At 35.3% G+C, this 12,124-nt stretch overlaps 1 protein-coding gene across 2 annotated transcripts in view; it reads right to left on the bottom strand.

Moving 5' to 3' along the window:
* Positions 1 to 12,124, bottom strand: part of LOC126737743 (neuropilin and tolloid-like protein 2) — a 622,239-nt gene that overhangs the window by 111,429 nt on the left and 498,686 nt on the right. The window lies entirely within an intron of this gene.

Raw genomic sequence — 12,124 nt, 5'->3', positions numbered from 1 at the left:
CCGAAATGACACCGAATACATTATTCACTTTGTTTCCGTGTAAAAAATAGGAAGTTAAATCATAAAATAAAACCGGCTTTACTGAAAAATTCTGGAAATATTAAGTGCTAGCAGTAATTTTAACGTAAAATTGAGCTACTCAGCTAATATTTACAGGATTTGTTTATAAATTAATTTAATATTTAATGTAGATTTAACGATAGTTTATTCCAAATTGGAGATTTTGCATGTTTTATAATAAATCAATTTAATCAGATTCCTAAATTTGATTGTATATTGTACAAGAAGACGATCTAAAATGAAATATTTAGGAAGCTGCAGTCTGATTTAAAAAGTAAATTCCGAGATTTGCAATGTCTTTCAAAAACTAGCCTTTAAACCCTATAAAGCAATTACTTTGGGGTCTGTCCTATTGTTTAAAGCCCTAAAGGTGATTTTTGGAGCTTGGGAAATGGTTTAAAATGAAATCTCAGTCGTGATACTCTCTGAGTGAAGCAGAAGTGGACTGAAAATGTAATCCTAAATAAACATAAAGTTTGTTCAGGCTTTAGCTTAGGCAAGGACATTTTATATATATAATATTTTCTGACTTCTTTTAGGAAACAATATATTATGGCGGTATTTTAGAACATTGTTTTTTTAAGTTGCCAGTTATAAAACGAAAACTTTCAAGAAAGATTTTTGGAAGTTTTTTATTCTACACAACCTTTATAAAAAAAGATATGTTTCAATTTACCGTCAGAAGTGGTCGAAAATATCATGGTTGAAAATATTCTGACAAATGGAGCTGCAACAGAAGTAAATGTTTATCGTGTAAACTTAAAGGAGAAGCAGCGAATCGGCTTGAATTGAATTGTCGAAACAGTGGGCTTCCGAAGCAGTTGTGCCATATTGTGCATATAGTTCTCCTCATGGACCCGTCATGCCCCACCGGGGGTTACCAGAGCCCAACGGCCTTAGAGAAACCGATAAGGCTCTCTGGTCTGAAGGACTTAAAGTCACTCGGTACACTGAAAGTGTTACCCAAGTATTTGAACCTGGCGCGCGTGAGTGGTCAACGGTTTCATCCTCCTCACAGCACCATCGGCATTCCGGGTTGTCCGCAATACCGATAGTATGGAGATGGCTTCTTAAGTGCCAGTGACCGGTTAAAAGACCTGTCACTAGCCGAATTTCGCGTCTTTTTAGCCTTTAGGCGTAGTTGATTTTTGGTGAGACAGGCAGAGGACCCACCTATGTGCGTTTTGGCCTGTCAGTCCATCTTCGGTGGGTTCCCTTTTGGTGGATCCACTGCCACGGCCGTGATAGCCTTAATGGCAGCTCTGCTGTCCGAGGATATTGATACGGCTGTATTGCGGTGTCCGCAGCTTAGGATTTTCTGTCCGCATTTTAATACAGCGAATACTTCGGCCTGGAAGACAGTGGCGTGCTCCCCCAGCGAGTATGCCCTACTGGTATGTGGGATCCCACCACAAAGCCCTGATCCAGCTCTGTTATTCATTCTGGAGCCATCTGTGTACCAGATGGTCCCATTATTTAGCAATGCAGGTCTGTTGGAATGCTGCCACTCCTCTCTGCCTGCAATGTGCGTCACGAATCCCTCGCAGTCCACAGTCACTGGAGCCATGCAGTCACTGCCCATCAGAAGGAGAGGACATTCCTGTATGGCCCGTGACCAAATTTTTGCGTGACCGGTCTCGCCAGCACGTAGTTCGCCGAGGACGTATAGCCTGTACGCAGTCCTCATTGCCTTGAATTGCACAACGAGGTCCAGAGGCGGAAGGCTCAACAGAGTCTCAAGCGCTCTCGTTGGCGCCGTCCGCATGGAACCCCTTTGTTGGAAACAAATCCAACAACCTTTTATTTGTATGTATTTTTGAATTGTGTTAGAATTTGTAAGTAATGTGCACGCCTATGACGCGACGCTATGCCAGTGGTTTGATTTTAGTGACAAGTGATTGATGTGACTTTGACTTTGGGCGCGTAAGCGGCGTTGTTCGTTAGTGCATTCTAAAAGTCGGCAAGAAGCGCACTGAAATCTTTTTTAGTTTTCTATTTTATATTTTAAGGCAGCAAAATGCTGAATCTTATACATAAAAAGTGTAAATTGCTGGAAATAGTGTATTATAGGAATTTTCTCATCGGCAGTGTCTTTTTTTCCCGACTCCAGCGCTTCCTGAAAATACAGTCCACATTTTTTTTTATATTGAAGCAGTTACATCACCGAATATGTGTACCAGTAAAAAGGGTTTGCACACCCTTATGCTGAGACATGCATAAGGAGACCTCAGGTATTGCCGAAAGCCCGCCTGCAGGCCCATAGCGCGCAGGTGGCCTTCTTCATTTTAGTGTCTGCATGATCATGCCAGGAGAGTTTGGGATCTAACTCGATTCCCAGAAATCGAACTGTCCTGGAGTAATGCAGCTGCACGCCACCTAGAAATATAACAGGGGGCGTGCCAAAGTTACGTCTCCTCGTAAATAGTAGGAGCTCTGCTTTTTTGGGGTTAATCCTGAGACCCCCCGAGAGGCACTATATGTCCACCATACGCAGGGCTCTCATCATAGGGCCCCGCATTGAGACGGCGTCTCTCCCTGGGCAAAGGATTACCAGATCATCAGCGTAGGCCTGTGTGTGTATAGGCCAGCATTGTTTAAAAGATTTATCAGGCTGTCGATCACAAGGCACCTCAAGGTAGGGAACGATACTCCTCCCTGCGGGCAGCCCCTAGCCGCCAACACAATCTCGTTGTTGAGCTGGGCAGATACATGACGTTTCGAGAGCATGGCCTTTATCCAGCTAACCAAACAGGGTTCTGAGCCGCGGCTCGCGGATCGGCTTATTCGCTCTAAACTATTAAGACAAACCATGGAAGGATATACGCACATATTTTTTAAATGTATTTCTAAAACCTGTTGTTCTTATGGACATATTCAAGGAAGCAGTTCTTTGACACTGGAATATTCCTGAATTGGTGGATAAGCAAATACACGATTTGAAGAATTTTTGCATTGCACTAAGAGATCTCTGGAGTCTCACTAAAAGGCTGGCGCTATTTCCAACTGATCATCAAATTAGTTCAAAGCGTCATGCTTTTATTCCGCCATACAAAATAAAACAACCATTTATCGAAAATTTGTGGATATATTGCACCTAATTGTTTCGAAACAGGAAATAATTCCACCAGAATTGGTAAGATTGTTTCTTCTTTGTTTAATACAGATGCAACACATACAGTGCATCCGTAAAGTAGCGGACAAATTCAATAAAAATGAAATGGGCCGTTTCTGAAAAAAATGCCCGAAGCCGTCGATTTTAATACTGGGTTTATGGTTTTTCTACGTGGAAATTAAAAATACAGGGTGACTCGAAAAAAAAGAAATTCCGTTATCAAAATGCTTTTTGAATAGAAATTTGAATAGAAACCACCATTTTTAAATGCAGAATCAGAAAGAACGCGTTTTTTTTATATGGATATGGTACGAATGAATAGTGGGTACATAAGCGATTTTAAACGAAAAATGATGATAAAATGTAAAATTAAAGAAATGCCCATGTAAAATAAATGTTCGAATGAGCACCGTTAATAACCTGACAATAACCAAGGCGATTTTCAAATCCTTTTTGAACGTTGTCAATGCCATTTGGAGTAATATTTCTAACTTCCTGGCATATTTGCTCTTTTAAATCGCTGGTTTAGTCACATACACTTTTTAAGTATCCCTATAAAAAGTAATGGAGGGGAGTTAAATCTGGCGATTAGGGTGGCTCTTAAATTAACCCTCGTCTACCTATCCAATGATTTGGAAAAACTTTATCTGGATAACGGCGAATGAAATTTCTGATGGTAAAATTGTTCGTTTTCGGGTTTCATAATTTTTATAAGGCAATTTTATTCAAGCCAGCTGTTTTTCTTATGCGGATATTTAATATCGGTCGCATAAAAAGTCGCTGTAACTTTTGTGAACTCCTTCGAAATAGTATTGGAGAGACGTATTCATTACCAATAATTAATAAATGACCAAGTTAATTGCATTATTGGTTCTTTTTATTTTACGACTTTTGCTACGTCTTTAACCATATACCTGTTACAATTGCATTGAGACTTTTGTAACTCCAGATGGCTAATACGAATTCTTGTTTGTATCTTGTATTTATCAAAGGGCTATTGATAAAGCTCTTATAGATATACAAATTAAATTTTCCGTTGTCTTTATTGATGCTACACTGATTCCTTCTATTTAATTTCTAAAGTCTCGGTCTTCGGTCACAAATCGGATTTTTATTTAATTTAAGATATTTCACATTTCTTAAAACTAAAATTCTGTTCCCATGGTACTGTGTTTCAAAAATTATTCCGCTGAGTTATTTCTGAATTCTCAAAAGTCCTATACATTTATTCGTTAGTCTTTAAGTTTTGTACTTTCGACAGTTTATACCAAGTTCACCTGAAATTGCAGCTCTGTATTCGAGCGATCGATGGTCTGGTTTGTAATAAAATATATTCACGTGGATTTAAAATACTACAAAAGATAAAACCTCAAGTAGTAGTCCAACAGAAATACTTTTTGGTACTTAAATTTACTCATTGCGATTAAAAAATTGATTGCATACATCTTTAGAGGATGATAATATGAGAAAGTCTTTATTCAAAATAAGAGAAGAAGCAAGTAAAAAATATAAGTAAATAATTAATGAGAATTCAGGTAAAATAAAAACTTTTGCTGTAAAAAATTTTGTTTATGAACAGTAGATAGTAAGATTAGGGGACCGGACCATATAGGATTATAATAGATATGGATATGAAGTGCAGAAAGTTAGTGGGAAAGAAAGCATAAGTAAATTGGTCCATGCTTAGCGCTGGCTGAATTAAGAACAAGAGATGTTTGATTGTGAGAGTAAAGATGGAAAAGAAAACATGAATGAGTAACAGTCAAGATAGCTGCGGTAATCGATTTCTTGGCAGCTGTAAAAGCTGCCTCAAAAAGTGTTCAGTTCTTGCAATTGGCACTATTGGCAACCTCGCGAACTGTGTACTGGCACAACCTTCTTTATCTCTAGCCACGAACATCATCACATCGGCAACATAGCGAGTCGATCGACGCCGCCATCTTGGAAACCCCATAACCCCATATATTGGCATATATTAGTAGGTAATCGCAGCGGTTTCCGTGGGTGTTTACCTCGTTTCTCTCTTAAAATTCCGGATTTTTGTGCTTAAATTTAAATTACTAACGTTAAGACTCAATTTTAAAAACCTACTCTAAGTTCTAGTTATATTGTTTAATGTGGATTTTGCGTAGTTATTTAAATAATCGAACCTAAAAGTCGAACAAAATTTACCGGCCGGCTAGCTAAATGACGTTTTAAAAGTGGGTTTGTTATTATTGTGTGTTTCTTGGCTTTCTTGCTTAAAATAGTTTTGTGACTTGTATTTTGAACTTGTGGTAGTTCATTTATTTGGTTAGTCTGTGGATAATAATATATTGCTTTATAGCTTAATATACATAGGGAGAAATATGGAAAATTGGTGTAGGTATTTGTCTCCTTACTTGTAAACAATATGTGGTAAGTAAGTAGTTTAAGTCAGGGTTAGGAGTTGTAGTAGCCGGTAGTAGGTAAGTTTATATAATATTTGTGTAATATTTGTACATTTTTAACATGCCAAGTCCACGCTGTGTCCCTGGATGCAAATCCAATTACAAAACTTCATTAGATGCAGGAGGCGAGGGAGCTGAATCAGTGTTTGGTTTTCCTAAAGATGAGCAAATTAAAGATAAATGGCTGAAAGCAATTCCTAGAGACAACTGAACTCCTACTAAGCATTCTGTTGTTTGTAGCATTTTGCCCCCACTGACATCATTCGGGAGGATATTTATCTTTTGCCAAATGGCACAATAACAAAAATACCTACTAAAACTCGATTAGTTCCTTCAGCAGTTCCTCAAATTTTTCCAAATTTACCTGGATATCTTTCAAAAAAAGTTCCTCTACCTCGAAAGAGTCTAGAAGAAAGAAATAAAGAACACGAACATCGTCTTGAACTCAACAATCTTGAATTTGAACAATCAGATCTTATTACAAATTTTCATATGATGTAAGTAAAAGTGTTTATAAATAGGAATGAACTGACCCATATTGACCTAAATTGGATTTTACCTTTCGAATTGAAACTAAATAGGTGGTCTCAGCTAGAGAATTTGTTGTCTAGATATAAATCACCTAGCTGTGAACCATCAGCTTAGCGATATTCTTTAAAAAAGCGTAAATTGCTTAAAGAGAGGCATTATTTTAATTAATAATAATTGTGATTTGGAATCAGCCTCGGAATTAGCCAATTATTATAATAATGAGGACTGGAATGAGGACGTATTTGAGAAAACTAACAATCTTTGTAACAGGCTTTTACTTTTAATTGATCAAAGAAATCTCCTGTCAAAGCATAAACGTTATTCACCATCAACCATTGTGATGTCTTTTATGTTATATACTTCCTGGCCTTGCACTTATGAGATGTTGAGAGACTTTTTCACACTACCCACTAAAAGACACTTGCAGTACCTTTCATCCAGTATTGATGTATCACCAAATATTAATAATGCACAAAAAATCAATAATGTTACCACAAATTATTTAAACATTGTATCTGGCTCTTTAACATCCACAGAAAAAGTAGTTAACTTATTAATTGATGAAATATATATTTCCAAAAGATTGGATTATCGAGGGAAGAGTCTAATTGGTGTAGCTGCAAATGATACTTCATTAGCTCAAACTGTATTAGCTTTCATGATATGTTCTTCTTTTGGAAATTTTTCAGAAATTGTAAAACTTTTGCCAGTTAATAAAATTAAAGGAATAGAGATGGTGCCAATTACCAACAATTTAATTTCTTTAGTACAGAAAAATTGTTTTGAAGTTTTAGATGTGATTACTGATAACCATAAAATTAACCATCCACCTGCTATTTCCATTCTTTGACTAGTCAAAAGCTGGCTTTTTGACAGGTGACCAAAACGGATTATAGATGGAGGCAACCATATCTACCTATATTTACTTTAAGAAAACTGATAATATGCTTTGATCTGCCCTGTATACTGGCTATTTTGTGTTCAAAATCACCCAATCTCATACTTATTTCTGTAAGTGTTTTTGACGACATTTTTGATGATACTTAACTTTCAATTTAAAACAATCATATTTTCACATTTATTATGTACCACACTGTATAATATGTAATAATTCAGGCTTTGCATGTTAATTTACAATTTAAAACTTTGTATCCACCATTTATTTACCATATGTAGAAATATTATTCGAAAAAAGCGAAAAAAAAATTTGATCAATAATAAGTAAACATCCAGAGGTAAATTTTTTTTTGTTGTATAAATTGGAATATAATCTTGATATTATGAAAATAAAGTTAAAAAATCATATCAAATCTATTTTCCAATGAATAGCATAATGCCTTCAACAAAACGGGCATTTCTGTTAGTAAAAAAAATTAAAATCATTGCCGAGTCCCGTTAAATACGGCTATTAAATCGATCCGGAAGCATAAGCGGTTCGCGGTGTTGCCTTGCGATGTTCGCGGCTAGAGTAAAGATGGCTGTGGTGCTGGACTAGTGAGCGGAAAACGCAGCGCGCGCAGGTATTTCGACATCCTTTCGTTTGTCGTTTTCAGCAGTGTGAGAGAACTAGCCTACGAGTCTGCACTTTAGTCAGAAAAATATTTTATTTGCGTATTTCATAACCTAATTTTATGTTATCTCGCATGTATTACTTTGACCCTTGTAATTTTAAATGTTATTAAATTCTCTCAGTCTCAGTATTTACTTGGTGTTATTAACGTTAAAGTGGCCCAACCAGGCCTTATATACAGAGATGATATCAAATTTCCTTACATGATCTCATGGTGGAATATTAGCTATTAGGATATTTAGTTACTTGTCAGGATGGACAAGTGGTATTAGTCACTTATGGTTGTTGCTTTGCTTCCAGGTGGCGTACTGGATTAGTGGCCGAGGACGTGCCTATACGTAATTATATATATTTTGAATATTATTTTGATTAGGGCATTTATTATATTAGTTTCAAAAGCGCTCAAGCTTTCTTTTTTAGCCTGGTTTGTAACTTAGTAGTGCTGAAATATTCGTAGTTCGAGCTGACAGCATATATGATCATTTGACATATACAGGGTGTCCGCTAATTAATGGTACATGGAAAAACCACAGACTCCTGATGTAAAAATATTACGATTTAACTATATTTACCTATATCCAAAAGTTAAAAATTAAAAAGTTAAACTTAAAACTTTTTTTTTTTGTTTTTCCCCAATAACTTTAACAAAAGTTAACTTTTTTTCACAAAAATTTGTAGTTAGGAGATTTTTAGGTCGAGAAATTAATTTTTTTAACAAATTGAGTGTACAATGTAGGGGGCGCTGTCTGCGACATCTTTTTCTCTTTCATAAGGTCATAACTTTTTTGTGCTTAACTGTATTTAAGTTTTTATTGAAAATAACACTTTTTTCATATTTTTACGTAAAAAAGGTATACTACTTTCGGGTCGCTCAGAGTCGCCATTTTCGAGATATCTGCCTTCAAATTATTTAGTACAACAGCTCAAGCAAGCAATAATGTCTTGTTACTCTTTACCAATCATTTTTTACATCATAAATAAAGTTTTAGTATAAGTCATTGAGAATAATGCAGACAAAAATTAGATTATCATTTAATTAACTTTATTTAAAATAACTATGACACTAGAAAATCTATTGAAAGAAAATAACATTAACGAAAACAAACTTAACTATGCGACTGATAACTTTTTTATTTTGAAACTGTGGCGAGATTTAGTAAAAAAATAGATCTGCTTTTGACAAAAACTGTTCAAAATGTCTACCATTCACTTCACTACATTTAACAGTTCTTTTGCTGAAAGATCTCCTAATTTAAAAAAATAATTGTTCGTTTCGTAGCTTTTGTGCAGCATATAAAATTCTCTGCCATAGTTCTTCTCTGGAATTCACTATTTCTTTGTAAACGAGCGACTTCATATAGCCCCATACACAAAAATCCAGCGGGTTAAAATCGGGACTTCGCGCCGGCCATGGCCTCTGGCTCCCACGACCTATCCAGCGATTAGGAAAACGGTTGTTCAGATACTCTCTGACAGCTCTAGAGAAGTGTGCTGGCGCTCCGTCTTGCATGGAATACATATGTTGCCTTATGTCCAGCGGAATATCATCGAGAAAATCTGGTAAATGTGTTTGTAGGAACTCAAGGTAGAGTTCTCCGTTTAAATTGGGCGGTAGTTCGAAAAGGCCCAATAAATAATTATCGATTATACCATACCATACATTAATTTTGAATTCATGTTGGAAATGACGTTCGTGTACTGAATGTGGATTTTGTAATGCCCATGTGTGTTTATCACTTATGTGTGTTTAATGCCTCTACGTGTAAACGTTGCTTCATCAGTAAATAGTATCTTATTCAGAAACATGAGGTCAGTATTTATTTGGGCACGGCAAAAACGGGCAAATTCTATCCTGGGCAAAAAATCATTTTCTAATAAATTTTGCACAGGAGTGAAATGATACGGATAAAGACCCTCTTCGTGAAATATTTTACAAATAGATGACTTGCCTACTCCAGTTGCCGCAGCAGTATGTCTTGCACTTATTTCCGGATTTTCAGCCACGCGGACCAGAATTTCTTCTTCTTGTTCTGGAGTTATAACCTTCGGGCGCCCTGCGGAATTCCGTTTAGGACGAAATGTACCTGTTTCTCCTAATCGATCGTAAAGATTTTTGAAGATCTTGAAAGCAGGTTGTCTTCGATTTAGATAGAGTTCTGAATATCGTCTATAGGCTTCGCGTCCATTAAAATTTGCCTGCGAATACACACAACATATCCCTCATTTCGGCATTTGAAAAAAGATTGTGACTCGGCATTGTTTCTCAACTTACGAAAAATTTAAAAATTCAACAAAACAGTAAACTGGATGCAAAATCACAGAAAACACTAATTAAATATTTTCTGACAACTTTAAACTAATCAACAAACAACAACAACATGGCGGTTTCCTAACAGCTGCGTCTCTAAAGTTCATTTGCTTTCTCATAGCTTACTTTAAAAAAGCGAATTATTTCCCGATTATATTAATTATTCAGCCGGGGTCGAGTGCATGGTGCACTAAATAATTTAAATACAAATATCTCCAAAACGGTAACTCTGAGCGACTTTAACTTAGTATACCTTTTTTACGTAAAAAATATGAAAAAAGTATTATGTTCAATAAAAACTTGAATACAGTTAAGCACAAAAAAGTTATGACCTTATGAAAGAGACAAAGATGTCGTAGACAGCGCCCTCTACATTGTACACTCAATTTGTTAAAAAAACGAATTTCTCGACCTAAAAAACCCATAACTATAAATTTTTGTGAAAAAAGTTAACTTTTGTTAAAGTTATTGGGGAAAAACAAAAAAAAAGTTTTAAGTTTAACACCCTGTATCTCAGTTAATATCAACTTTTGGATATAGGTAAATATAGTTAAATCGTAATATTTTCACATCAGGAGTCTGTGGTTTTTCCATGTACCATTAATTAGCGGACATTTTAAGTTAAAGATATTATTTTTTTTCTAAATTGTCAGTTTAACGGGGATTTTCTTCCAGTTTTCGTATATGAGACGGCGACATTAAAAAAATATTCTTTCATCCTATGGAAATTTGATCGAAAAACCCAATAAATGTACACCCACTCACTATTCTACACAGCCTTTATAAAAAAAATCCAATTTCGTAAAATTTTCTAACCTATTTCAATATTCAGTCTAATTTAATAAGGAAATTCAATCGATGAAATTTTCTAAAAAAGGTTTTTATAAGAACTCGGAATTGCTCACATATAATATTAGGCATTTATTTTCCTAAAAGTGACTACATATTTACGATATGAGCCGAACTTTGACCTAAAGTCGATATCATGCGTAAAGCTGTAAAATAATATAAAATAGCTTCGACTACTGCTCGTAAATAGAAATTTACAATCCTTGTAAAACTCATATCACTTTTATAAGGTTTTATAGCCCTCATATATCAACGGCTCAGTTAAGTAATCTTAAACGAACTACTAGATCAGATCCTATATCTTCCAGAGCCTATAACATGTTGCTCCAAAATGATTACCCTATAAAAGGCATAACGGCTGAACACATTTACTCGCATTAGGTATATACTACAGTAATATCTCTTAGAAGCTTTAACATGCCTGCTATATGTAACAATGTGGAATTAGTCTTGTAAATTATTGTTTTAAGCCACTGCTTTAGTAAAAATTACGTTTAGATTTAAAGGGTGTATACTGTATATACAGTGTGTATTGCCCAACTCTATTTACACAAGATTTTATTGGCCTCTGTAACTCATATGAAAAGAAAATTAAGATAAGACGTGTTTGTTTGAAAATAATAATTTTGTTGACAGTATTGGTAAATATACAGTGTCTCATAAACAAAGTTTTCATTCTAAAATAGGTTTTTTTTAATGAAACGGCCTGAAGATTTGCAAAATTAGCAAATTTTCGGTTCAGGTAAAACCAAACGGGCACCAGCAAACAATTTGTTATAAAGCTTTGTCAAATCTGACGTACAGCCGAATACAAGAAATGTTTTTTTTTCGTTTTATCAATCTCACAATTATACATTCAAAGTAAAACACATTACTTTTTATCAAAACTTTTATTTAATATAACGATATTAAAGTTAAACCAATAATATCTAGAATAGAGATTCATTTATGGTTTTGCAATTATTAATTTACTAAAAAAAATAAATAGGTATACCAGCGGATTGTTCTCATCAAGTAGATCATGAAAATACCGGGTTATAAGGGAATCCGAGCAGAACTAGGAAATCGAGTATTTTGTCGACCTCGTTTTTGAGGCCAAAAATGGGCATCAAAAATGCCATATCTCGGTTATTATAAAAGCTACGACCTTGCGGATAGTCTCGTTGAATTTAAAATAACAAAACTAAGACAAGACCCTTGGAATTTTCCCGATAGCTCCTATAGAAGCCGAGATATCAGGCTTTAAAATTTCGGGTTTTCCGTTT

Source organism: Anthonomus grandis, chromosome 1 (assembly GCF_022605725.1).
Source record: "Anthonomus grandis grandis chromosome 1, icAntGran1.3, whole genome shotgun sequence".
NCBI classification, from domain to species: domain Eukaryota; kingdom Metazoa; phylum Arthropoda; class Insecta; order Coleoptera; family Curculionidae; genus Anthonomus; species Anthonomus grandis.
The sequence above is the reverse complement of the archived record's forward strand: the minus strand, read 5'-3'. Positions and strand labels throughout refer to the sequence as shown.